The sequence below is a fragment of the Budorcas taxicolor genome, chromosome 10, assembly GCF_023091745.1.
Source record: "Budorcas taxicolor isolate Tak-1 chromosome 10, Takin1.1, whole genome shotgun sequence".
NCBI classification, from domain to species: Eukaryota; Metazoa; Chordata; class Mammalia; order Artiodactyla; family Bovidae; genus Budorcas; species Budorcas taxicolor.
This window is the reverse complement of record NC_068919.1, coordinates 61,678,591-61,705,029: the sequence shown is the minus strand read 5'-3', so window position 1 is coordinate 61,705,029 and position 26,439 is coordinate 61,678,591. Positions and strand designations below refer to the sequence as shown.

At 36.0% G+C, this 26,439-nt stretch overlaps 2 non-coding genes and 1 pseudogene across 2 annotated transcripts; 1 reads left to right on the top strand and 2 right to left on the bottom strand.

Moving 5' to 3' along the window:
- LOC128054816 (voltage-dependent anion-selective channel protein 3-like) overlaps positions 1–26,439 on the bottom strand; it is a 106,441-nt pseudogene that overhangs the window by 44,269 nt on the left and 35,733 nt on the right.
- Positions 8,849–8,920, bottom strand: TRNAW-CCA (transfer RNA tryptophan (anticodon CCA)). The gene has a single exon. It is a non-coding gene; the product is annotated as a tRNA-Trp (tRNA).
- On the top strand, positions 20,404–20,475 carry TRNAW-CCA (transfer RNA tryptophan (anticodon CCA)). The gene has a single exon. It is a non-coding gene; the product is annotated as a tRNA-Trp (tRNA).

Genomic DNA, 26,439 nt, shown 5'->3' with positions numbered 1-26,439 from the left:
AGCCAAAATTTAGTCTTTTTTTCTCTATTAATTTATATATTTAGGAGAGTTTTAGGGTGCTGAAGCAGTTGTATAAAATGTGCTTCCAGAACATGTGTGATTGATTTGGTTTCACTGCTGATACTCACAAAATCTTGACTTCCTCTGACTTCCCACTCAGCAAGCTAGTAGAGAAAAGTAATAGTGAAAATGACGAAGTACTTTTCTTTGAGGAACACAAGTTTTTTTCCAAATATATCTTCATTAATCCTTACAACATTCCTATGATGTTAACTGGTAGAGAGATTATTTCTGTTTTATAATAGGGACCAAAATCTTATATATATATATCAGTTCAGTTCTGTCACTCAATCATGTCCGATTCTTTGCGACCCCATGGACTAAAGCAGGCCAGGCTTGAGGCTACTCAAACTCATGTCCATCGAGTTGGTAATATCATCCAACCATTTCATACTCGGTCGTCCCCTGCTCTTCCAACCTTCAATTTTCCCAGCATCAGGTCTGGGAAAATGGGTCTGTTCTTCCATTCTTTTCAATGGGTCTGTTCTTCACATCAGGCAGCCAAAGTATTGGGGTTTCAGCTTCAGCATCAGCCTTTCCAATGAATATTCAGGATTGATTTCCTTTAGGATGGACTGGTTGGATCTCCTTGCAGTCCAAGGAACTCTCAAGAGTCTTCTCCAACACCACAGTTCAGAAGCATTAATTCTTCAGCACTCAGCTTTCTTTATAGTCCAACTCTCATATCCATACATGACCACTGGAAAAACCATAACTTTGACTAGATGGACCTTTGTTGACAAAGTAAAGTCTCTGCTTTTCAATGATGCTGTCTAGGTTGATCATAGCTTTTCTTCCGGGGAGCAAGTGTCTTTTAATTTAATGGCTGCAGTCACCATATGCAGTGATTTTGGAGCCCAAAAATATAAAGTCTGTCAGTTTCCATTATTTTCCAATCTATTTGCCATGAAGTGATGGGACCAGATGTCATGGTCTTCGTTTTCTGAATGTTGAGTTTTAAGCCAACTTTTTCACTCTCCTCTTTCACTTTCATCAAGAGGCTCTTTAGTTCTTCGCGTTCTGCCATAAGGGTAGTTTCATCTGTGTAGCTGAGGTTATTGATATTTCTCCTAGCAACCTTGATTCCAGATTGTGCTTCATCCAGCCCAGCAATTCACATGATGTACTCTGCATAAACTTAAATAAGCAGGGTGACAATATACAGCCTTGATATACTCCTTTCCCGATTTGAAAAATGTCTGCTGTTCCATGTCTCATTCTAACTGTTGCTTTGTGACTGGCATACAGATTTCTTAGGAGGCAGGTCAGGTGGTCTGGTATTCCCATATCTTTAAAATTTTCCACAGTCTGTTGTGATTCAGACAATCAAAGTCTTTGGCATAGTCAATAAAGCAGAAGTAGAAGTTTTTCTGGAATTTTCTTGCTTTTTCAATGATCCAACGGATGTTGGCAATATGATCTCTGTTCCTCTGCCTTTTCTAAATCCCACTTGAACATGTAGAATTTTGTGGTTCATGTACTGTTGAAGCCTGGCTGGAGAATTTTGAGCTTTACTTTGCTAGCATGTGAGATGAGTGCAGTTGTGCAGTAGTTTGAACATTCTTTGGCATTGCTTTTCTTTGGGATTGGAATGAACATTGACCTTTTCCAGTCCTGTGGCCACTGCTAAGCTTTCCAAATTTGCTGGCATAGTGAGTGCAGCACTTTCACAGCATCATCTTTTAGGATTTGAAATAGCTCAATGGGAATTTCATCACCTTCACTGGCTTTGTTCATATTGATGCTTCCTAAGGCCCACTTTACTTAGCATTCCACGATAACTGTCTCTAGGTGAGTGATCACACCATCGTGGTTATCTTGGTCATGAAGATTTTTTTTATATAGTTTTTCTGTGTATTGTTGCCACCTCTTCTTAATATCTTCTGCTTCTATTAGGTTCGTACCATTTCTGTCCTTTATTGAGCCCATCTTTGCATGAAATTTTCCCTTGGTATCTTTAATTTTTTGAAGAGATCTCTAGTTTTTCCCATTCTATTGTTTGCTTCTATTTTTTCACACTGATCACTGAGGCAGGCTCTCTTAGCTCTCCTTGCTATTCTTTGGAAATTTGCATTCAAATGGGTATATCTTTCCTTTTCTCTTTTGCCTTTCACATCTTTTCTTTTCTCAGCAATTTGTAAGGCCTCCCCAGACAACCATTTTGCCTTTTTGTGTTTCTTTTTCTTGGGGATGGTCTTGATCACTGCCTTCTGTACAAGGTCACATACCTTCATCCATAGTTTGTCAGGCACTCTATCAGATCTAATCCCTTGAATCTATTTGTCACTTCCAGTGTATAATCGTAAGGGATTTGATTTAGGTCATACCTGAATGGTCTAGTGGTTTCCCCTACTTTCTTCAACTTAACTCTAAATTTTGCAATAAGGAGTTCATGATTTGAGCCACAGTCAGCTCCCAGTCTTGTTTTGGCTGACTGTATAGAGCTTCTCCATCTTTGCCTGAAAGAATATAACCAATCTGATTTCCGTGTTGACCTTCTTGTGATGTCTATGTGTAGAGTCGTCTCTTGTGTTGTTGGAAGATGGTGTTTGCTCTGACCAGTGTGTTCTCTTGGCAAAACTTTATTATCCTTTGCCCTGCTTCATTTTGTATTCCAAGGCCAAATTTGGCTGTTACTCCAGGTGTTTCTTGACTTCCTACTTTTGCATTCCAGTCCCCCATATTGAAAAGGACATCTTTCTTGTGTGTAAGTTCTAGAAGGTCTTATAGGTTTTCATAGAACCGTTCAACCTCAGCTTCTTCAGAATTACTGGTTGGGGCATAGACTTGGATTACTGTGATACTGAATTTGTGATATTGAATAGTAATATATCAGTTACTTGTCCAGAATTTTGTAAGCTACCAATGTAAAATCAGGATGAACATTCAGTTCAGTTCAGTTCAGCCACTCAGTCGTGTCCGACTCTTTGAGACCCCATGAATTGCAGCACACCAGGCCTTCCTGTCCATCACCAACTCCCGGAGTTCACTCAGACTCACATCCATTGAGTCAGTAATGCCATCCAGCCATCTCATCCTCTGATCCCCTTCTCCTCCTGCCCCCAATCCCTCCCAGTATCAGAGTCTTTCCCAATGAGTCAACTCTTCGCATGAGGTGGCCAAAGTACTGGAGTTTCAGCTTTAGCATCATTCCTTTCAAAGAAATCCCAGGGTTGATCTCCTTCAGAATGGACTGGTTGGATCTCCTTGTAGTCCAAGGGACTCATAAGAGTCTTCTCCAACACTACAGTTCAAAAGCATCAATTCTTTGGCACTCAGCCTTCTTCACAGTCCAACTCTCACATCCATACATAACCATTGGAAACTATAGCTAAGATACCCATATAATTTACTGTCCAACTAGGACACTGTGAAAGGAGCAATAGTAATAAGAGGGTTAATATTAATATCAGAACTACAGTCATAAACTTAGACATACAGTTACATGACCTATAGTCCACTGAATGGAATAGGGATAAAGCCACAATCTTAGTGGAAAGTCAATGGTGTAAAACATACATTTTGAACTTGTATGGAGAAAATATATAAGAACATAAGTAGTAGTTCAAAGGATTTGTTTCATTATTTACTATAAAATTCCACTACTGGTAGTTTGTTGCATTTACTTTTAGGGTTGTTCTACACAATTTAGAAAATAGTTGAAATTACACTCTATATGTAAGTTAGTCTTCAGAATTCTGAACTTGACAAATCAAAAATATTTTTCCAATTTACTAAAAATGCTTCATGAACTTTTAAAAATTACCACATTATGTCCCAGGATATTGAAACACCATAATCAATATAATCATATCCAATTATTGCTAATAACATTTTAGATTTATGAATAGTACTATGATGAGAACTTTAGCATACATTTTTCAGTTCAGTTCAGTTCAACTCAGTCACTCAGTTGTGTCCAACTCTTTGCGACCCCATGAATTGCAGCACGCCAGGCCTCCCTGTCCATCACCAACTCCCAGAGTTCACTCAAACTCACGTCCATCGAGTTGGTGATGCCACCCAGCCATCTCATCCTCTGTCGTCCCCTTCTCCTCCTGCCCCCAATCCCTCCCAGCATCACAGTCTTTTCCAATGAGTTAACTCTTCGCATGAGGTGGCCAAAGTACTGGAGTTTCAGCTTCAGCATCACTTCTTCCAAAGAACACCCTGGGCTGATCTGCTTTAGAATGGACTGGTTGGATCTCCTTGCCCTCCAAGGGACTCTCAGGAGTCTTCTCCAACACCACAGTTCAAAAGTATCAATTCTTTGGCACTCAGCCTTCTTCACAGTCCAACTCTAACATCCATACATGACCACTGGAAAAACCATAGCCTTGACTAGATGGACCTTTGTTGGCAAAGTAATGTCTCTGCTTTTCAATATGCCATATAGGTTGGTCATAACTTTTCTTCCAAGGAGTAGGTGTCTTTTAATTTCATGGCTGCAGTCACCTGACCTGCCTCTTGAGAAATCTATATGCAGGTCAGGAAGCAACAGTTAGAACTGGACATGGAACAACAGACTGGTTCCAAATAGGAAAAGGAGTACATCAAGGCTGTATAATGTCACCCTGCTTATTTAACTTCTATGCAGAGTACATCATGAGAAATGCTGGGCTGGAAGAAGCACAAGGTGGAATCAAGATTGCTGGGAGAAATATCAATAACCTCAGATATGCAGATGACACCACCCTTATGGCAGAAAGTGAAGAGGAACTAAAAAGCCTCTTGATGAAAGTGAAAGAGGAGAGTGAAAAAGTTGGCTTAAAGCTCAACATTCAGATAACGAAGATCATGGCACCTGGTCCCATCACTTCATGGGAAATAGATGGGGAAACAGTGGAAACAGTGTCAGACTTTATTTTGGGGGGCTCCAAAATCACTGCAGATGGTGACTGCAGCCATGAATTTAAAAGCATACATTTTTAATACAGTTCTAATAATTTCCTTAGGATATATTTTTTCAGTTTCCTCCAGCTATAAAGTGAATCGCTATCATTCTTTCTATTTCTTTATGCTTTAAGTTTACATTTTGGGGGAGATTTATGCTTTAATTTTATTAGGCGTTGTTCAGAAGTTTGAAGGGAAATTTGGATTTTGTATCATTGTTATTAAAAAAATTCTGATTAGTTTTATCAGTTGGTCATTTTTTATTTTTTCAGTTTTGTATTATATCAAAGTGTGTTTGAATAATATCACCTTTATTTTACTTTTGTTAGTGTCATTGAGATTGTTTTGAATTAGTTATGAATTCTTCTATTTAGCTTTGATTTTCTTCTTCACTCATGGCAGCTGTTTAATGCTATACACAAAATTCTATGTAGAGCTATGGTCTCTTCACAAAAATTCTAAAACACAGTGTTGGAAATTTCCTGAATTACATTAGTTATGCTCTTTCTTTTAGCTTCCCCTTTGAAGGTCTCATTTTGTCAATAGTCTTAAGGCTCTCACTTTTGTTTTTCTCTAGATTACCTACAACTTTAAAATTCTTACCTCTCAATTTGCTGATATTCAGCATCATTTCAGTTCTTAATCTTGATTGATGGTTTTAGTTTTCCTTATGTAAATTTTGTATTCTAATTCCCAGTTTGGGAGCATTTTGCTATAAAAGATGAACATTTTATAGTTTGGATTTTGCTCTCTATATAATTGCTTTGGTATTTAGAGGATCACATTTATTGATATACCTATGGTGAAGGAGGAGATTCGTAGAGTAAATTATGTCAACAAGCAGCCTCAATTTCGTTTTATTTTCCCTGAACATTTTCTCAGCAATTCTCAGCAATTTCTCAGTAATCTGTGGGAATCATTCTTTTCATGGCCAGCAGTAAACTGGTCTGGCTTTATCATTAATTTAGCCTTGGAAACTATGAACACTGAGCTCAATATAGATATGAGTTGAAAAATCCATTTAATGTCATTTAAATATCTAGAAAAGTTATGACTTTGGCAGATAATAAGAATATAAGTACTCTGACAAGAATCATACAATAAATAGATTTTTAATCTAACTTAGTCCTTAAACAATCTGAGCAGGGAAATGAATTAAGATCAAACTGGATGTAAGATAATGTGAAGAAGACACATTGGTATGGTGAATCTAATGAACACGAGTTGTCCCTCCATCACTTCATCCTTCTTCAGAGTTCATAGACTTGGAATCTCTATTTATTAGTATAACTTTATAAAAGGCTCAAATTTTGTTTACCATATTTATAAAGGAAATCACCCTGAATATCTGCAACTCCAGAAATCAATATCCAAGTGAAATGTCCATGAAGCAGCCCGCGAAGGTAGCTACAATTTACTTGAGTTGAAAACCCCATTTGCTTAAGAAAGCTTAATTGTTTTCATGGTAATTTTTTCCCTGGGAAAAGAATTTTTTCAAAGTAGAGAAATGATTAAATAGATCAAAACTATAATATTCATATTTTAAAGGTGCTATACACATCAATAATTGATGTTAGTAATTTAAATATCTACAGATTAGCACTTTAAATTCACACTTTAAGTACATAACCGAGTGATTATTTTAAGCATTGTTTTTTGAGTTGAAAGATATAAGAAATTTTACTAAGTTGGCAATAGTGTTTTAACATTTAAGACACCTTAAGATTCACCATGTTATTAGTTTGATTTATTATCTTTATAAGGACTGTTTAAGTACTCTGGAAGGTTTTGTTTGTTAGATAATTAAAATGTTCACAAAGATAATTGAGCACACTAAATTTATAAATGCAGTTTAAAAACATTAAGGGAGTCTAATTAAGTTGTAAATGGAACCAAATATTAATCAAAGTCCCCCTTTAAATTATTTTTAAATTTATTAGATTTATATAGAATAAAGCTTCCTAGTTTAAAATATAAAATTGTAAGTGTTTAAAAAAATTTAATATGCTGCATGTTAACTTAAAATTTGTACTTACTGTTAAGGCTCCTTTATATATTCAAAAATCAGAGTAAAAAACAGCTCGACATGCTCACTATCAGTGTAAAACTGATAAAAGTACTGTAAAACTCTTGTTAGCTATAGATCCTGTATGGATTTTAATCTCCATGATCTGAGGATCACACATCAATTCTTTCTTATTTTATTTTTAATTTTAAAATGTTATATTAATATATCACACAGGTTAGTCAAATAATTATTCAAATCTTATTATGGAAGATGGCAGTATCCTATTCCTTGCATCCCATTTCTCCCTCCTCAGAAGATACTACTTTCAATTACTTTAGCATTGCTTTTGGATTTCGCTTTTGTATCTCTAAATAATAGTCTAATACTCAAACTTCATTATTGTTCATCATTAAGTATTTTCTATCAATCACTACTCTAACAGCTAAAGATTTAACTCTTCTTCCCATCCTTTCAATATAATTATATCTTAAAGTTGTTTGGTCAATAGTTAGTGTTCATATTATTATGACTATGTTAATATTACTCACAACTGATCCATTTAAGTATAAATGATCATATTTCTTTCCAATATTTCCCTTCCTTTAGTTGATAATTCTCTTATTTTTGTTTTGTTTAGTTTTGTATATATGTCTCAAAAAATGAGCTCAATTCCATTGTCTAAAGAGTCTATTAATACATTCAAAAGACAAATTTTATCTCTGAAGATTTTTTTCTTTACTGCTAATATAAACAGATTATCACTTAAATATATTCTACTTCTTTAACAACCTAGAGATTCCTTATACACCGTGCCCTTCTCTTTCTTCACTTACTGTTCAATTTAGCAGAACATTCTTCAGTAACTTTCTAACATACTATGCATTGGAGGTATCATTTTGGAAATTTTAATGTCAAAAATGCTTTTTGTGATTTTTCTCATATCTGTTTAATAGTTTGGCTAAGTATATTATGCTACATTGCAAATAATTTTCCAGTTTATAAACTTTTGCTTCATTGACTTCTAGTGACCTATTTTTGTTTTTCCTCTCAAACAGCAGGAATTATCTTCTGGGTTTTTTCTCAGTGAACTGATTTTTTTCATTATTATTCTTAGTGTTGATAGGTCTATTTTCATCTACTGAGTTGAACCCCGGTGTATAAATTCAATGTGCAAACTTATGAACTCTAATTGTTATCCATTACAAATTATTTAATTTATGTATACCACACTCCATTGTAATATCTGCTCTTTAATTATAGAATTATTCCCCTATATATTTTAGTTGCTGCCCTATTGGACTGATGCTTTGTTTTACCAAACAGTTCTCTCCTAATATTCATCTTTTATATTTTTCTCACTTTCTCAGGAAATTCAGTCAACTTTATCTTCCAAATCTATAATACTATTATATTATTGCAATATTTTTAAATTTTCAATAATTTTAGTGATTCATTTTATGTCACATCTTATTCTTGTTGTGTAGGTGTATTATCTCTGAGGAGATTAATGGTAAGTCTCATTCCTCCCTGTATAAACTTAGTGTATTTGTAGAGATTTTATTTAGTTTTGTCTCTTTTACCTTACTGGTTATTCCTAGACTTTCATAATGGTTATGAACATAACCATTGTCATAACATATTGTCAACAAATGTTGACAATAATCCCTAAGTTCATGAAGAATACTTTTCAACTGTGGCTTCACTACAGGTTAATCTAAGTGGACTATTTCCTTGGGATAGCCCCTTATAAACATAGTGAAGTGAAGTCACTCAGTTGTGTCCAACTCTTTGCAACCCCATGGACTGTAGCCCACCAGGGTCCTCTGTCCATGGGATTCTCCAGGCAAGAATACTGGAGTGGGTTACCATTTCCTTCTCCAGGGGATCTTCCCGACCCAGGGATCGAACCTGGGTCTCCTGCATTGGAGGCAGACGCTTTAACCTCTGAGCCACCAGGGAAGCCCTTATACACATATCCTTTGGTCTATTTCACTGGACTAAAGTAGATTCTTCAAAGCAGATTCAGTTTCCTCCTCTGAGGGTACAAGACTTATAGATCTTGATATTGTGAGCCCACAGAGGATTAAAGACTGGAGATATCTCAGCTTTTAGTATTAAATGTTTGTTTTAGCCCCTATTTCATGTATCAACAAAAAGTTGATTTCTCCCATCCCAAGATTCCCTTTTACCTGATCAGAGGATAAACCTCTACTATTCTGCCAGAGAGGCCAAAAGGCATTCACTAGACTTGGTAATCTGAGCATTTAAAACATACTTCTAACCAATTTTCCTGAGTTTTATCTTAGCTTTTCTCTATACTTCCAATAGTATCTTATACCATTAATTCAAGAGACTTTAGGGGGATCAGATTTCCCCATTGTCAGTGTAAAATTCAGTTCTCTTTAGTCTCTTTAATATTTAGATGTCCTATGTTCAAAAATATTGCTGTTTTCTCTTTGATCCTATAAGTTTATATCATTTTATTAAACTATTTACCATCAAACTATGTAATTTCAAGAGAGACTAATATATATGCATTTGATATGACATATTTATTCAGGTTTCTGCGCCTACTCTTGCCTTATTTTGAAGAACAAAATAAATTGTCATGGCATTGAGCAACTATTCCTCAGAGTTTACATAAGGATTTTTTTCATAGTGTTTATTTTTAACTTAACTGGGTTTTGTGTTTTCTCTTTTATATTCATTTTTTCAGTTGTTTTAATGATGAAAAACTGTTATAAGTCACATTTTACCTCTTTTTATCTTATGTATCCCTTAACTATTATAATCACAGTTATTTTCACTACTTTTGTCTTTTATATGCCAAACAATGTTCAAACTACTGCAAAATTAGACTCATTTTCACATTCTAGCAAGGTAATGTTCAAAGTCCTTCAAACCAGGCTTCAATAGTATGTGAACTGAGAACTTTCAGATGCACAAGCTAGATTTAGAAAAGGCAGAAGAAAACGAGATCAAATTGCCAACATCTGTTGGATCATAGAAAAAGCAAGAGAGTTCCAGGGAAATTTCTACTTATGCTCACTGACTAAACTAAAACCTTTGACTGTGTGGATCACAACAAACTATGAAAAATTCTTCAAGAGACGAGAATACCAGACTACCTTACCTGCCTCCTGAGAAACCTGTATGTGGGTCAAGAAGCAACAGTTAGAACCTTATATGGAACCACAGACTGGTTCAAAATTGGGAAAGGGAAATATTGTAGGCAGGAGGTGAAGGGAATGACAGAGGACGAGATGGCTGAATGGTATCACCGACTCAATGGACTTGAGTTTGAGCAAACTCTGGGAGATGGTGCAGTACAGGAAAGCCTGGTGTGCTGCAGTCCACGGGGTCACAAAACTTCAGACATGACTGAGTGACTGAACTGTCTTTTATATACCAGCTTTATAAGTGATGAATACACTGCTTCTACCATATCTTTGCTTTTCCAGTGAGATTTTTTCCTTCAATATATTCTTGTTACTAACTAGCACCTTTTCTTTGCAGCTTATAAAAGTTCCTTTAACATTTCTTGTAAGACTGGCTTAGTGGTAATGAACTCTAGCTTTTGCTTGTCTGGAAAAAGCTTTATATTTATTTCAATTCTGAATTATAGCTTTTCCAGGTTTTCCTGGTTAAAATTTTGTTTTTTGTTTTTTTCCCTTTCAGCACTTTAAATATATTGTGCCAGTGCCTACTAGCTTACAAAGCTTCTGCTGAAAAACCTGTTGTTAGTCCCTTGTACATAATAAGTTGTTTTTCTCTTACTGCTTTTAATATTCTTTCCTTGTCTTTAAGTTTTGACACTTAATTTTAATATGTCTTCATGTGAATCTCTTTAAGTTCATTTTATTTGAATTTCTCCGTGTTTCCTGGATCTTGATGCTTGTTTCCTTCATAAGATATAGAAAGTTTTCAGCTATTATTTCTTCAAATTTAAAATTTCTATCCTTTTCTCTCTCTACTCCTTCTCTGAGACATTTTTATACATAAGATTCATAGTGATCAGAAAGCAAAAACCTGTAATAAATACAAATAAGATAAAGAAATATAAACATATGACTAAAGAAAGTCATTAAACCACAAAAGAAGACAGCAAAAGAGAAGAACTACTAAAAGAGTTAAGAAACAACAAAATGGCAATAAGTACATACCTATCAATAATTACTTTAAATGTAAATGGACTAAATTCTCCAATAAAAAGACAGAGTGGTTGAATATATGCAAAAATAAGATCCATCTATATGCTGCCTACAAGAGATTCACTTCAGATATAAGGATACACATAAACTGAAAGGAAGGGATGGAAAAAGATATTTCATGAAAAAAAAAAAAAAAAACCTGGGGTAGCCATATGAAATGGAGCAGGAACCTATAGTCCTCCCCTGATCATGTCTACAGCCTGCGTTTTGTCTGGGGAATAATTTTAGCCAAAGAATAACCTTAATCAGAGAAATGAGAAAATGCAGAAACAAAGGAAAACAGTCCAACAGACTAAATAATAATAGTTTAGTCATTTAGTCAAGGACCTTTAGCTCCTATGCAAGGGCTATTTTTTAGATAATATTCTGAGCCATATTCTTGAGTTATCTTATAGATACTAAAACCCCTTCAGGTATAAGAAGTTAACTATGATGACCAGACCGTGGCTATGATATAAGATGTCACAATTCCAATGACCTGTCTTAAAGAGATGGAGACAAACTGACCCTGGAACTAACAACTAAATGCTCTTAAAACAATTAAGATGATACTGATCAGACCATTGCATGACTAATATCAAGATGACTATTAGAGGTGAGTGTGCTGTTTCTGTCTGGAGCTCCCTCCCTCAGTCTATAAAAGCTCTTGCCCACTGATTGTCAAAGGAGGAGTCAGCCTTTGACCAGAAGTCTGTCACCCCCCATGGTTGCCTGCGTCTGAAATAACGCAAATCTTCCTTTCCACCAAACTTGCCTCTCTAGTGGCTTTTGAGTGATGAGTAGCAGACCCCATTTTCAGTAACATACTCATATCAGAAAAAATAGAGTTTAACAGTAACAAGAGACAAGGTAAGTGTTACATAAAGATAAAGGGTCAATCCAATAAGAGGATAAAACTCATATGATCTTTTCAATAGATGGAGATAAAACATTTGACAAAATTCAACAGTCATATATACTAAAAGCTTTAAATAAAGTGGGTGTGGAGGCCACATACCTCAACATAAAAATACCATACATGGCAAGCCCACAGCTAACATCATACTCAATGGTCAAAGCCTAAAAGCTTTTCCTCTAAGATCAGAACAAGATAAGGATGCTACTCTCACCAATTTTATACAAAATAGTGTTGGAAGTATAAGCAAGAGCATTTAGGCAAGAAAAAGATATGAAAGACATTTACATTGGAAAGTAAGAAGTAAATCTGTCACTATTAACAGATTACATAGTATTATATATGGAAAAATCTAAAGGCTTTATCAAAAAGATGTTATAACAATGAATCTTTTTTAATTTTTTTTTTCAAATAAATCTTATTATAGTGAACAAGTGAAGTCCCTCAGTCATGTCCGACTCTTTGCAACCCCAGACTGTAGCTCATCAGGCTCCTCCAACCAAGGGATTTTCCAGGCAAGAGTATTGGAGTGGGTTGCCATTTCCTTCTCCAGAGGATCTTCCTGACCCAGGGATCGAACCCGGGTGTCCCACCCTGTAGGCAGATGCTTTACCATCTGAGCCATCAATCTTATAGTAAATTTATAGTATATAAAATAAACAAGCCAAAATGTGTTGCATGTCTACACACTCATAATGAATTATCAGAAAGAGAAATTTAGAAAACAATCCCATTTATAACTGTACCAAAAAGAGTAAAATATCTATAAATAAGTTTAACCAAGGACATGACAAGTACAAGACACATACAAAAAGAAATGAATATAACACAAATAAATGAAAAGATATTCCATGCTCATGGGTTGAAAGAATCAATATTGTTAAAATAAATATATTACCCAAAGCAATTTATAGATTCAAAGCAATAATCCTAAAACTGATATGGGCCACAAGCAACTCAGAACAGCCAAGTGAATCTTGAGAAGAGAACAAAAGTGGAGGCCTCAAGGTCCCTGATTTCAAACTATATTTCAAAGATATAGTAATTATTAATAAAAGTATATACAGGCATAAAAACACAGATCAGTGAAACAGATGGAAAAGAAATAAACCTGCACATATATTGTCAATTAATTTATAATAAAGGAGCCAGGAATATTCAATGGGAAAAGGATAGTCTTTTCAATAAGTAGTGTTGGGAAAATGGGATCATTATAGCAAAAGAATGAAAAAAGACCACTATCTTATACCATACACAAAAATTAATTTAAACTGGATTAAAGACATGAATGTAAGATCTTCTGAAAACAAAAATTTCCTAGAAGAAAACATAGGTGGTAAGCTCCTTGACATAAGTCTTGGTGATGATTTTTCTAATCTAACACCAAAACAAAACAAGAGCAATAAAAGCAAAGGAAAAGACAACATACTGAATGGGAGAAAATATTTGAAAGTCATATAGTTGATAAAGGGATAATAACCCAAATATATAAAGAATCCATAAAACACAATAACCAAAAAACAAACAATCCAATTTAAAAGATGGGCAAAGAATCTGAATAGACATTTTTCTAAAAAAAATAAATACAGGTGGCTAAACATCATTAATCATCAGGAAATGTAAATTGAAGCCACAATGAGATGTCACTTCACACCTGTTTCGAATGGCTATTATCAAAAAGACAGGAAACAACAAGTGTTGGCAAGAATCTGGAGAAAAGGGAACCACTGAGCTCTGCTGGTGGGAATGTAAACTGGTGTAGGCACTATGCAAAACAGTATGGAGGGTCCTCAAAGAGTTAAAAATAGAACTGCCATATGTTCCAGTAATGTCCCTTGCTCACTGAGTATTGTTTTCAATAGCCAAGATAGGAACATAACCTAATTGAAATACATCTCACCCTATTCAGAAATATTATTCAATATATAATACTGTTCCAGAGTATTATTCAAGTTCATATATATATCAGTATTCAGTTCAGTTTAGTTCAGTCGCTCAGTCGTGTCTAACTCTTTGCAACCCCATGGACCACAGCATGCCAGGCCTTCCTGTTCATCACCAACTCCCAGAGTTTACCCAAACTCATGTCCACTGAGTCAGTGGTGCCATCCAACTATCTCATCCTCTGTCATCCCCTTCTCCTCCTGCCTTCAATCTTTCCCAACATCAGGGTCTTTTCCAATGAGTAATCTCTTCACATAGGTGGCGAAATTATTGGAGTTTCAGCTTCATCATCAATCCTTCCAATGAACACTCAGGACTGACCTCCTTTGGGATGGACTGGTTGGATCTCCTCACTGTCCAATGGAATCTCAAGAGTCTTCGCCAATACCACAGTTCAAAAGCATCAATTCTTTAGCATTCAGCTTTCTTTATAGTCCAACTCTCATATCCATACGTGACTACTGGAAAAACCATAGCCTTGACTAGATGGACCTTTTGTTGGCAAAGTAATGTCTCTGCTTTGTAATATATGAGTATTATTGATTCATAAAAAAATGAAATATTTAACACGGACAACACAGATGGACTTTGAGGGCATGATGCTAAGTGAATAAGTCAGATAGAGAAAGACAAATACTATATGAGCTATCCTTATGTGAAATCAAAGAAAAAAAATTGAAAAACCCAGAGATACAAATAATAGTAACAGATTGCTGGTTACCAGAGGCATGAGGTAAAGAGTAACAGAAATGTGTTAATTTTTTTTAATTAAAAAGAAAAAAGGAAATAAATTTGTGAGATCCTGTAATCAAGTTAAAGGGAAATATTTCCTCCAATTTAATTAGATATGCATATTGCTATGAAAATCGAAATAAAAACGAAAGCAATCTTAAACACATACACACATGCACACTTGAAGGCAGAACTATATTTATTTCCTGTGCTCTCACTAACAAGAAAAAACCTTTAAACAGTACAAGAATTAATTTTTCATTAAGTCTAATAGGACCTGCTTGAGATATTCATGTAGGCCTTAAGCTATTTGGGTGGTATGACCTTACAACTTTTTCCATTTCTTCTATGTTGTTGGAATATTCAAAAAGCTTTAATTTCTCTTAATTCAGACTTTTTTTACACTTTTTCTAAAACAACCTTTTCACATACACTTTAAATATGTTGGCCAATATTTACATACTTTATTCTTCAGAACCATTTAAATCATCCAGTTTCTCTTTCTTCTTGATTTATCTATTTATATTCTTTCTTTTGGGTGAGGGTGTGTCTAATGCATTTGTATGAAAAAAAAAAAGGCTTTCGTTTATATGAAAATTCTATTGGTTGTTATGGAGGAAGGTTAATATTTTAAATGGAAGCATATTGTTTTCCAGATTATGAGTAATACATATTTACTCCAACATTTCTTAGAGCAGATAGTGAAATACTTCCTGATGCAATGTTTCTCCAAAGGTTACACAATTGGACCTTCAGACTAAACAATTCTTCCTTGTCTAGGACTGTCTGCCCAATGCAGGATGCACACCGTCTCTGACCTCTACTTGGTAAAAGCAAGCCATGTCCCTGTTGTTGATTAAACCTAAGATGACTTACATTCCCAAAAGCATGTGAGGGGAGTGGTCCTGAGAGACATTTGAAAATTCTCAACTCCCCTTCTCATTTCAGACCCAATTAAATATTGGAATAAATATGCAAACCAATATATGAAAGGTTTTTCATTATACAATTGTTTACAAAATGGATAAAATGGAAATGCCATACATTTTCATCAATTATGACTTATTTAAATATATGTAAAAGGAATTTCATGGTGGCCCAGTGCTTGGGACTTTGCCTTCTAATGCAGGGAATGTGGGTTTGATCCCTAGTCAGGCAGGGAGCTGGGATCTCAAATGCCTCAAGGCTAAAGATCTAAGACATAAAACAGATGCAATGCTGCAACAAATTCAAGAAAGACTGTAAAAAAAAAAAAAATCCAATTAGAAGAAACTTAGAAAAATAAATATAGGTTAAAAAATAGCACTTTACAGACTTTCAAATAATGGTAAGATGTTCAATGTATTTTTTAATGAACCCCCTTCCTTCTCCAGAGGATCTTCCCAACCCAGGGATTGAACCCGGGTCTCCTGCATTATAGGCAGACGCTTTACTGTCCGAGCCACCAGGAAAGCCCCTGTCAGAAACTACATACCATAAATAGTATTTTTATATATGTTTGTATACAGAGAAAATGGTATTTTTAACTTATTATAGTTAATCCACTTTGTCCATTCTGGACTGTTAGAGTATTTACAATAATCATTTTTTAAATGGTATTTCAATTTTTTTTAAAGGGAATACCAGGTAACAACTGCAGCCATTCTAGTATTCATAAATGACTATTTCTTGCCTTCATGTCATGGTAATGGGTACATATTAGGGAAAGAGACAGATTCCATGCTGCGTGCAGTGAGGATATAAGAATAAACAAAAGGAAGATTACCCAACTATGTGCCCTGGCATCACCAGTTCCTGAGCAAGCTGGGAAGCCACATAGTCCAAGTTTCCATATGCACTAGTGAAACATTATTTTTGCCAAAGGACATTTTCTTAGTGGTGAAAACATCATGTTAGGTACGAAAAAATGGTACATTAACTATGCTAAGGAAAAACTGTGGTTCAGTGACATTTTCAGTCCCTTTTGAGATCATGTAGTTACAGCAATAATACAAGCTGTTTGTCTCAGAATGATTTCTGGCTTGCTTATTTCTACCTATTCATGATTATTTTAAAATTTAAACAAAAACAAATACTAAAATAACATCCAAGAGTATACAATTAAGCTCTATGTTTTAGGGGATGGTTTATAAGTATGGAAAAAAATTCAAAAAGGACAGTGATCAAGGAGGGAATAGTTAAGAATGGGAAAAAAATGAAATCCAGTCAATGAAGGAAGGCTAATAGTTATATGGCAGGATGGAGAAGAACATTCTTGGCCAGGAGAACACAAAAGAGGTCATGGGTTTGACCTAAGGATAACAAATAGGAAGGAAGGAAAAGAATACTCAATGTGCTTAGGAGCAGAATTTAAAACGCTTAAAAAAAAATCTTAGTTAAGTACTATGGGACCAAGGAAAGGAGAAAGATTAAAGCAATGAAGAAGAATTTAAATATAAAAAGAAGAAAATTGAGAATATTTGTAGGTTTCTGATCAAAAGATGCAATGATTAAAGCCACATTATAAATTATTCTATCCACAGAATTAATGATGGATTGAAAGGGATAAAAGTCAAAGAAACTAACCACAAGTTTCTTTTAAGTGACTATAAGTCTACTTCAGAACCTAAAGAATTCATGTATCTAAATTAATCAGGTACTTTCTGTATATGATTTACACAAAAGTATCTATGTATACATTTAGAAAACTTCTTAATTGCATGTTTTCTGAAAAAGTAAAATAGGAGATTGTTCATTACTTCAAGTAAAATTCATTTAGATCAACCCATGTCTTCCACAAAAATATCTTGGTTAAGGATTAGACTTCACTACCATGTTTCAGATTTGATTCACTTTCAAAAAGGTATTATCTGTTATTCTGACATTCAAACCAAAGGTACATAAATAATGTGGCTTATAGCCAAATTCAGCTTCAACATAACAGTTGTGTATTGAAACATTCAGCTTCAAATGTTTTCCTTCTAACTGGAATCTTTACTTTAGAATTAACTTACATTTTCATTACAGTCTCTACAATGAAATTATTTTAAAATTCTTCTTTAGTTTAAAGAATATGCAATTATTTTGTTTTCATAATAGAGCTAGTCCATCAAAGAAGTTAGAAACTATTATGACAGGAAGGTCCTACAGTGCGCAAAATTGGGTGAAAATTGAATGTTTTAAAGTTAGTGACATGAAACACAAAAGAGAAAATTAAAATTTGTCACAGAATGGAAAGAGCCTTAAGTAATTAAAATCATAATGTATGAGTTACAGATTTTGCCCATGCTATTCTGGGGAAGAAAGCAAAGACCTCTATATCATCATAAAAATGTAAATAGAGATGTTTTAACTTTTCGTAGTTTGATAACGGTTCAGTTCAACTCAGTTCAGTCACTCAGTCATATCTGACTTTTTGCAACCCCATGGGCTGCAGCATGCCAGGCTTCCCTGTCCATCACCACTCGGAGTTTGCTCAAACTCATGTCCATTGAGTCGGTGATGCCATCCAACCATTTCATCCTCTGTCATCCCCTTCTCCTCCTGCCTTCAATCTTTCCCAGCATCAGGTCATTTCCAATGAGTTAGTTCTTCGCATCAGGTGGCCAAAGTATTGGAGGTTCAGCTTCAGCATCAGTCCTTCCAATGAACATTTAGGACTGATTTCCTTTAGGAATGACTGGCTTGATCTCCTTGCAGTCTAATGAAATCTCAAGTCTTTTCTCCAACACCACAGTTTAAAAGCATAAAATCTTCAGTGCTCAGCTTTCTTTATGGTCCAACTCTTACATCCATACATGACTATTGGAAAAACCATAGCTTTGACTAGATGGACCTTTGTCAGCAAAGTAATGCCTCTGTTTTTTAATATGCTTTCTAGGTTGGTCATAGCTTTTCTTCCAAGGAGCAAGCGACTTTTAATTTTATGGTTGCAGTTACCATTTGCAGTGATTTGGGAGCCCCCAAAAATAAAGTCTCTCACTGTTTCCATTGTTTCCCCATCTACTTGCCATCGAGGGATAGGATGGGATGTCATGATCCTCGTTTTCTGAATGCTGAGTTTTAAGCCAACTTTTCACTCTCCTCTTTCACTTTCACCAAGTGTTCCTTTAGTTCTTCTATGCTTTCTGCTGTAAGAGTGATATCATCTGTGTATCTGAGGTTATTGCCACTTCTCCCTGCAATCTTGATTCCTGCTTGGCTTCATCCAGCCCGACATTTTGGATGATGAACTCTGCATATAAGTTAAATCAGCAGGGTGACAATACACAGCCTTTACATACTCCTTTCCTGTATTGGAACCTCTCTGTTGTTCCATGTCCGGTTCTAATTGTTGTTTTTGACCTGCATACAGGTTTCTTAGGAGGCAGGTCAGGTGGTCTGGTATTCCCATATCTTTAAGAATTTTCTACAGTTTGTTGTGATCCACACAGTCAGAAGCTTTGGTGTATTCAGTAATGTAGAAGTAGGTGTTTTTCTGGAACTCTCCTGCTTTTTCAATAATCCAACAGATGTTAGCAAAATGATCTCTGCTTCCTCTGCCTTTTCTAAATCCAGCTTGAACATCTGGAAGCTAACAGTTCATGTACAGTTGAAGCCTGGCTTGGAGAATTTTGAGCATTACTTTGCTAGCGTGTTAGATGAGTGCAATTGTGCAGTAGTTTGAACAATCTTTGGCACTGCCCTTCTTTGGGATTGGAATGAATACTGACCTTTTCCAGGCCTGTGGCTACTGCTGAGTTTTTCAAATTTGCTGGCATGTTGAGTGCAGCACTTTAACAGCATCTTCTTTTAGGATTTGAAATGTTCAATTGGAATTCCATCACCTCCACTAGCTTTGTTCAAAGTGATGCTTCCTAACACCCACTTGACTTCGCAATCCAGGTTGTCTGGCTCTAGATCAGTGATCACACCATCATGATTTTCTGGGTCATGAAGATCTTTTCTGTATAGTTCTTCTGTGTATTGGTACCACCTCTTCTTAATATCTTCTTCTTCTGTTAGCATTTCTGCCCTTTATTGTGCCCATCTTTACATGATATGTTCCCTAGGTATCTTTAATTTTTTGAAGAAATCTCTAGTCTTTCCCATTCTGTCTGACCACTTCTAGTTTACCTTCATTCATGGACCTAACATTCCAAGTTCCTATGCAATATTGCTCTTTACAGCCTTGGACTTTACTTCCATCACCAGTCACATCCACAGCTGGGCATTGTTTTTGCTTTGGCTCTGTCTCTTCATTCTTTCTGGAGTTATTTCTCCATTCTTCTCCTGTAGTATATTGGGAACCTACCAACAGGGAGTTCATCTTTCAGTGTCCTATCTTTTTGCCTTTTCATACTGTTCATGGGGTTCTCCAGGCAAGAATACTAAGTCATTTTCCATTTCATTCTCTAGTGGGCTACTTTTTGTCAGAACTCTCCATCATGACCCATCCGTCTTGGGTGGCCCTACACAGTATAGCTCATAGTTTCACTGAGTTAGAGAAGGCTATGGTCCATGTGATCAGATTAGTTTTCTGTGATTGTGGTTTTCATTCTGTCTGCCCTCTGAGGGATAAGGGTAAGAGGCATATAATAGTTAAAAAAAGAATTTTAAAAGCTCATTGTTATATAATGTGAAAAATAGATATTGAATCACCATGTTTATATAATACTAGTGTTCTATATATCATATGGGCTTCCCTGGTGGCTCAGAGGTTAAAGCGTCTGCCTCCAATGCGGGAGACCCAGGTTCGATCCCTGGGTCGGGAAGATCCCTTGAAGAAGGAAATGGCAATCCACTCCAGTATTCTTGCCTGGAGAATCCCATGGATGGAGAAGACTAGTAGGTTACAGTCCATGGGGTCGCAAAGAGTCAGACACGACTGAGCGACTTCACCTTCACCTTCACCATACATCATATACATAGAAAATCAGAAATTAACAGAAATTTTCTAAAGTAATGAAAATGAAGAGTACTAAGTGACTTTAATGTGAACTTTAGTCTTATAAAAAATTAAAATTTTGGTAGATTCTCTTTGTTTAAATAGAATTGCTAACATTACATTAAAAACTTTCTCTAGTTATTCATTATATTAAAGTGTTCCAAGAATGCCTGCTTACTTTGGTAAAATTATTCATTACATATATTCAGGAATCAAGCAAACTGCCCAAACTTTATTTTTAGAATTTATATGTTAGAGATTTAAAAGCAAAGTATACCTTACATTCACCCAAGAAATTGTATTTCTGGATAAACCAGCTCTCTCTGTTAACTCAATGACCATAGACATTGAATGAATTTTAAATTAAAAACAAGACAAGGTCCTGATTAAAAAAATGAAGAAAAGATGTTCCAATTCAAAACTGAAAGATGGAACCAGAGCTTATATGAAATAAGATCTTCCCTAACAATGTGGAGATCTTACATAAAAAGCAGAATTTATAAATTCTTTCACCAAATGAACATACAACCAATTAGTAAGTAGCTGATTTTTACATGAATCTTTATTACATGTTGGTTAAAATCCCAGAACCAGATGATTTCACTGCAGAAATCTGTGCAATATACAAAAAAGAATCAATGGATAAGAGGGTGGCAGCGGATGAGATAGTTGGACAGCATGACCAATTCAATGGACATGAAACTGGGCAAACTCTGGGAGATGGTGATGGGTGGGCAGGGGTGGTGTACTGTAGTCCATGGGGTCACAAGGAGTTGGACACAACTGAACAACAACAAAGTTAGTCTAACTTACAGAGGTCAATCAGTCCAGTTGTTTAGTCATGTACAACTCTTTGTGACCCCATGAACCACAGCATGCCAGGCCTCCCTGTTCATCACCAACTCCCAGAGTTCACCCAAACTCACGTCCATTGAGTTGGTGATGCCATCCAACTATCTCATCCTCTGTCATCCCCTTCTCCTCCTGCCTTCAATCTTTCCCAGCATCAGGGTCATTTCAGATGAGTCAGCTCTTCACATCAGGTAGCCAAAGTATTGGAGTTTCAGCTTCAACATCAGTCCTTCCAACGGACAACCAGGACTGATCTCCTTTAGGATGGACTGGTTGGATCGCTTTGCAGTCCAAGGGACTCTCAAGATAAAGTAAAATTAAATTTTCCAAGGAAAGGCAGGAGAGAGAAATATAGAGTTGGCTTTTCAATGAGTTTTAAATAGGAAGATGAAAATAGTTGACAATACTGTACTGTACATTTAAAAATTGTTAAGAGGATAGATTTCATGTTATATGTTTCTTATCACTATAAAAATATTTCTGTTGAACTGACATTTTATGGGAAAGGACAAATAAACTAGTAAACAGCAGTCTTAAATGCTGTAAACATATCAAAAAAGAGGAATCAAGAATGTGTGAGTACAATTTTAGTTCATAAATATTTCTGTATTAAAATAGTATATGAGCAAAGAACTGGGGAGTGAGGAGGTAAACCATGCGGAATGCCCAAGGCATCCAGTAAGACATACAGAGAAAACAACAATGAGGATAAAGACCATGAAGGGAAATCATGCTTGGCTTACTTCAAAACAACACCAAGGACACCGGTGTGACTGACAAGAATGATCAGTGGGGAGGCTGGTGAGTTTTTCAGAGACATAGCTGAGGGACAGTACCCTAAAGGCATTTATAGGCTCAGTAAGAACTTTGAATTTTATGCTGGATAAAATGTGGAGCCATAGAAAGCAGAATAGTGTTTTTAAGCAGAAAGGTGAAATGATCTGCCTTATATTTCAAACGGATTATTCTGTTTTAAGGAGTAGATACTGTACTGCAAAGCTAGAAGCACAATCAGTTAGGTGCTTACTGCAATATTGTTATATGAGAAACAGTAAAGGTGATGAGAGGTCATCAGCCTCCAGCTGCCATTTCTTCCAGACATTAGGCTCAAAGACTTTTGGACTCTCCAGAGTTTCTTCACAGTTCTTACTTTCATTTCTCATGTGCAAACATAATCCTTTTACTTCTGCTACATCTTAGATCGAGATCCTGTTTAGAGAATCAGCAGTCTATTTCAGTTTAAATGTTTTGATATTATTTGATATAATAATATAGAGTACAGTAAAGTGGAGGTTAGAGGAATAGTGAAGAGGGAAAGTTCCTCTCCTATGTCAACATCAGTGCCAAAAGAATAAAGAGATATATCTATATGGTTTTCCTATTGGCATAGGTCCTCAATTCTGTTAGGAAACAATTATTGAATATAAATGAAATAAAAGACTTTTCTTACTTATTTTCAGGATTTCTTTTCTTTGTCACAAAAAAGAGGAGTCAAGGCATTTTTCTTCTCTTTATTGCTTTTTACAAATTCACCACCATCTCTCACTAAGTTATTGATGCTCTTCCTCAAATTGCGGCATACTATGGTCCTATATTCTAAATTGTTCATGGCCTGAGTTCTCACTTTTTCTGTTCCCTCACAATTATTTTAGTAAAAAGTTGGGACCAGCTGCAATGGAGTCACCTAATCAGATTTTTTTTATCCACCATAATTTCTGAATAAGGAAAAAACATCAACACCTTTTCTCCTGAATTTGCAAAGAATTTCCAAGGAGAGGAAAAGAAATCAAAACAGCTGCAAAATGTTACAAACCAAGGGACCGTATGAGGTGAGAGTTAAAATGAGAAAAATGTCCATATTACTTCGGGCAATGCAACTCCAGGGAAATAGTAACTCAGCACCTGAGAGCTAAATAATTCTACAGAAATAAATATATATTCTGATATTCAGGGGGAAAATGACATCATGGAGAGACTGGGTCTATTAAAACACACATTTGTAGACATGTCAGTGTGAAAATTGCTTTCCAAGAAGGGAAGAGGAGAAAAGCTCATCTTGTTTGTCTAATAATTCTATTGGGTGCTTTTCACTAAGAGAATCATCCATACATTTATAATAGCAAGAATGTGAATTGCAGTACATTTCAAATTACATGAGAAACTAGAGAAAATCTTTCAGTTTCAGGTCATTGAGTAATGCTTTCTTGCTTAGTGTTTGCCCCTAAATTTTGTGATTTTATGAATAATTCAGAACAATGATTTTACCTTCTTTTACTACCACAGCACTTGGCAAGTTTCCACTTCATTTTTGTTGCAAAGAAATAGCTGAGGTTCTTACAATGGGAATAATGTTTAGAATGTATTTTTTCATAATGAAGAATATTATGAAAGAGTCAACTAAGACATAGTTTAGAGGTTCTCAATACAGATACTTGGAGAAGGAAATGGCAACCTACACCTTTATTTTTGCCTAGAGAATCCCATGGACAGAGGAGCCTGGTAGGCTGCTGTCCATGGGGTCCCACAGAGTCGGACACAACTAAAGTGACTTAGCATGCATGCATGCATTAGAGAAGGAAATGGCAACCCACTCCAGTATTCTTGCCTGGAGAATCCTGGGACAGAGGAGCCTGGTCGGCTGCTGTCTATGGGGTTGCACAGTCGGACACGACTGAAATCTCTTAGCAGCAGCAGCAGCAATACAGATACTAACAGACTTGCTGCTGCTGCTGCTGCTAAGTCACTTCAATCGTGTCCGACTCTGTGTGACCCCATAGATAGCAGCCCACCAGGCTCCCCCGTCCCTGGGGTTCTCCAGGCAAGAACACTGGAGTGGGTTGCCATTTCCTTCTCCAGTGCATGAAAGTGAGAAGTGAAAGTGAAGTCGCTCAGTCGTGTCCGACTCTTAGTGACCCCATGGACTGTAGTCTACCAGGCTCCTCTGTCCATGGGATTCTCCAGGCAAGAGTACTGGAGTGGGTTGCTATTGCCTTCTCCTAGCCTCAAGGAAAAAACGGCATCTTGGTAACTGTAAGAGAAAGAAGATAACATTGAGCCAGAGGGGAAAGGTGGATTCAACTTAGTTACAGATCTGTCAACCAAAACAAAACAAATTCAAACTTGAATGAAGCTGCTATTGATACTGAAACATTTATTTGATACATAGAGATAGTATCAGACAAGCATGGCCATGTGAGTGATTTTATTTTAAAGGAGACTTCAGCTACTGGAGGGCTTCCCCAGTGACTCAGTAGTAAAGAACCTGCCTCCAGTGCAAATTTGATCCCTGGATCGGGAAGATCCCCTGGAGGAGGGCACGGCAACCCACTCCAGTATTCTTGCCTGGAGGATCCCATGGACAGAGGAGCCTGGTGGGCTAGAGTCCATGCGATCACAAAGAGTCAGACATGACTGCAGTGACTAAGCACACATGGACACACTAGTTACTGGAACATGTAACCAAAAGGCCATAGGCGACTTGTCTGTATATCAATCAAAACATTTGGGAGAGTAATGCAGATCCAGTAGGGGAATTGTATTGATATGTAATCAAGGCAAAATGAATTATAACTAATGGGAAAATCCATTAGGCTTGGTTAGTAAGTAATTGATGATTCATTGTGAACCTTGATACTGGACTTAGAGCAGCAATCCTATTTCCAGATCTGCCTGAATTCTGGTTCAATATTCTCAAATGCTTTCAGTTTGGGCGGGGACTAGCCCAATACTGAAGGTAGTTGAGTGTGCAGGTGTCTACCTGGAGCTGTAAGAGGCCAGGAAAAGCACTATTTAATGCTTGGAAAACCTGACCTGGAGTTAATACCAGTCCCATTTCAAATGGGAAAGTAGCATAATTATAAGAAGCTATTATCCAATAACTGATAGATAATTCCTTTCTCTGCCAAAGTCTTCATTCAGTAGCAATCTTACTTACCACCACCCTCCCAGACAATCTCAAGGGTTCAAGGAACCTAAAAGCAGCTTCCTGTTTCTAAAACTAGGAAATCTGATATTGTGCAAGAAGGAAATTATTCTATGTCTTGCTTTCTTCTAACGTAACCTGCAATCCCTAAGCACTAATCAAAACTGATGAAAATTTTCTAAGAAATTTTCCTTGCATTTCAATAAGTTCTTTGTTTCTGACTTGTATGTATTGTCAGGCCTTGAGGTTAGCAGTATGGCTTACCAAACTTAAATCTATCCCTATCCTCTACCGTTATCTTCACTCCTCCCCAAGATTAGCACACTGTCAATAAATGTTCAACATATAATTGTTCCAAGTTCCTTAACCTACATAAACACCACATGTCTACACTCACCTACAGCAGCAGAAGATAACTTTTTATGTCAGTTACATATTGCTAACAATTGCTCAAACATCATACCCAAGCTCCACATTAGACATCAAAACTTGCCAAAATACACACTTTAAAAACAATGTGTAGCAAGTGCAAACAGAACCCAATAAATGCTTTAGTTTATCGCAATGCCTCCAGAATATTAATCCTTCTCCTGACATTGCATGCAAATGAGAAAGATTTTATCTCACTTGAAAAACAATGTGTTTTTCTGTGTTTATTGAACTAAAGTGTAATTGAATAGAACTCATGTTTAAAGTTTTTCCTCAGTGTTAAAATTAAATGTTCTTCCATGTGATTCTTTGTTTGTATTCTTTTCCATTTTGTTGTTGGAATTTGCCTCTGCTATTATGATCCATTTAACATTCTAAGCTGTCTGCTCTTTTTGAATGTGTATTTTTGATAAGAATCTCAAAGCTTCAACCTTTGGGCTAGAAACATTTTTGAAAAACAATATTTGTAGTGAATCACATATTTTAGCAAAAATTTGCCTGTAGAAATACAGCCTCAACCAAAATAGCTAATAGCTGACTGACATTTACAATGGCCAAGTATGCTCTCCATTCTCAATATTTTATTTT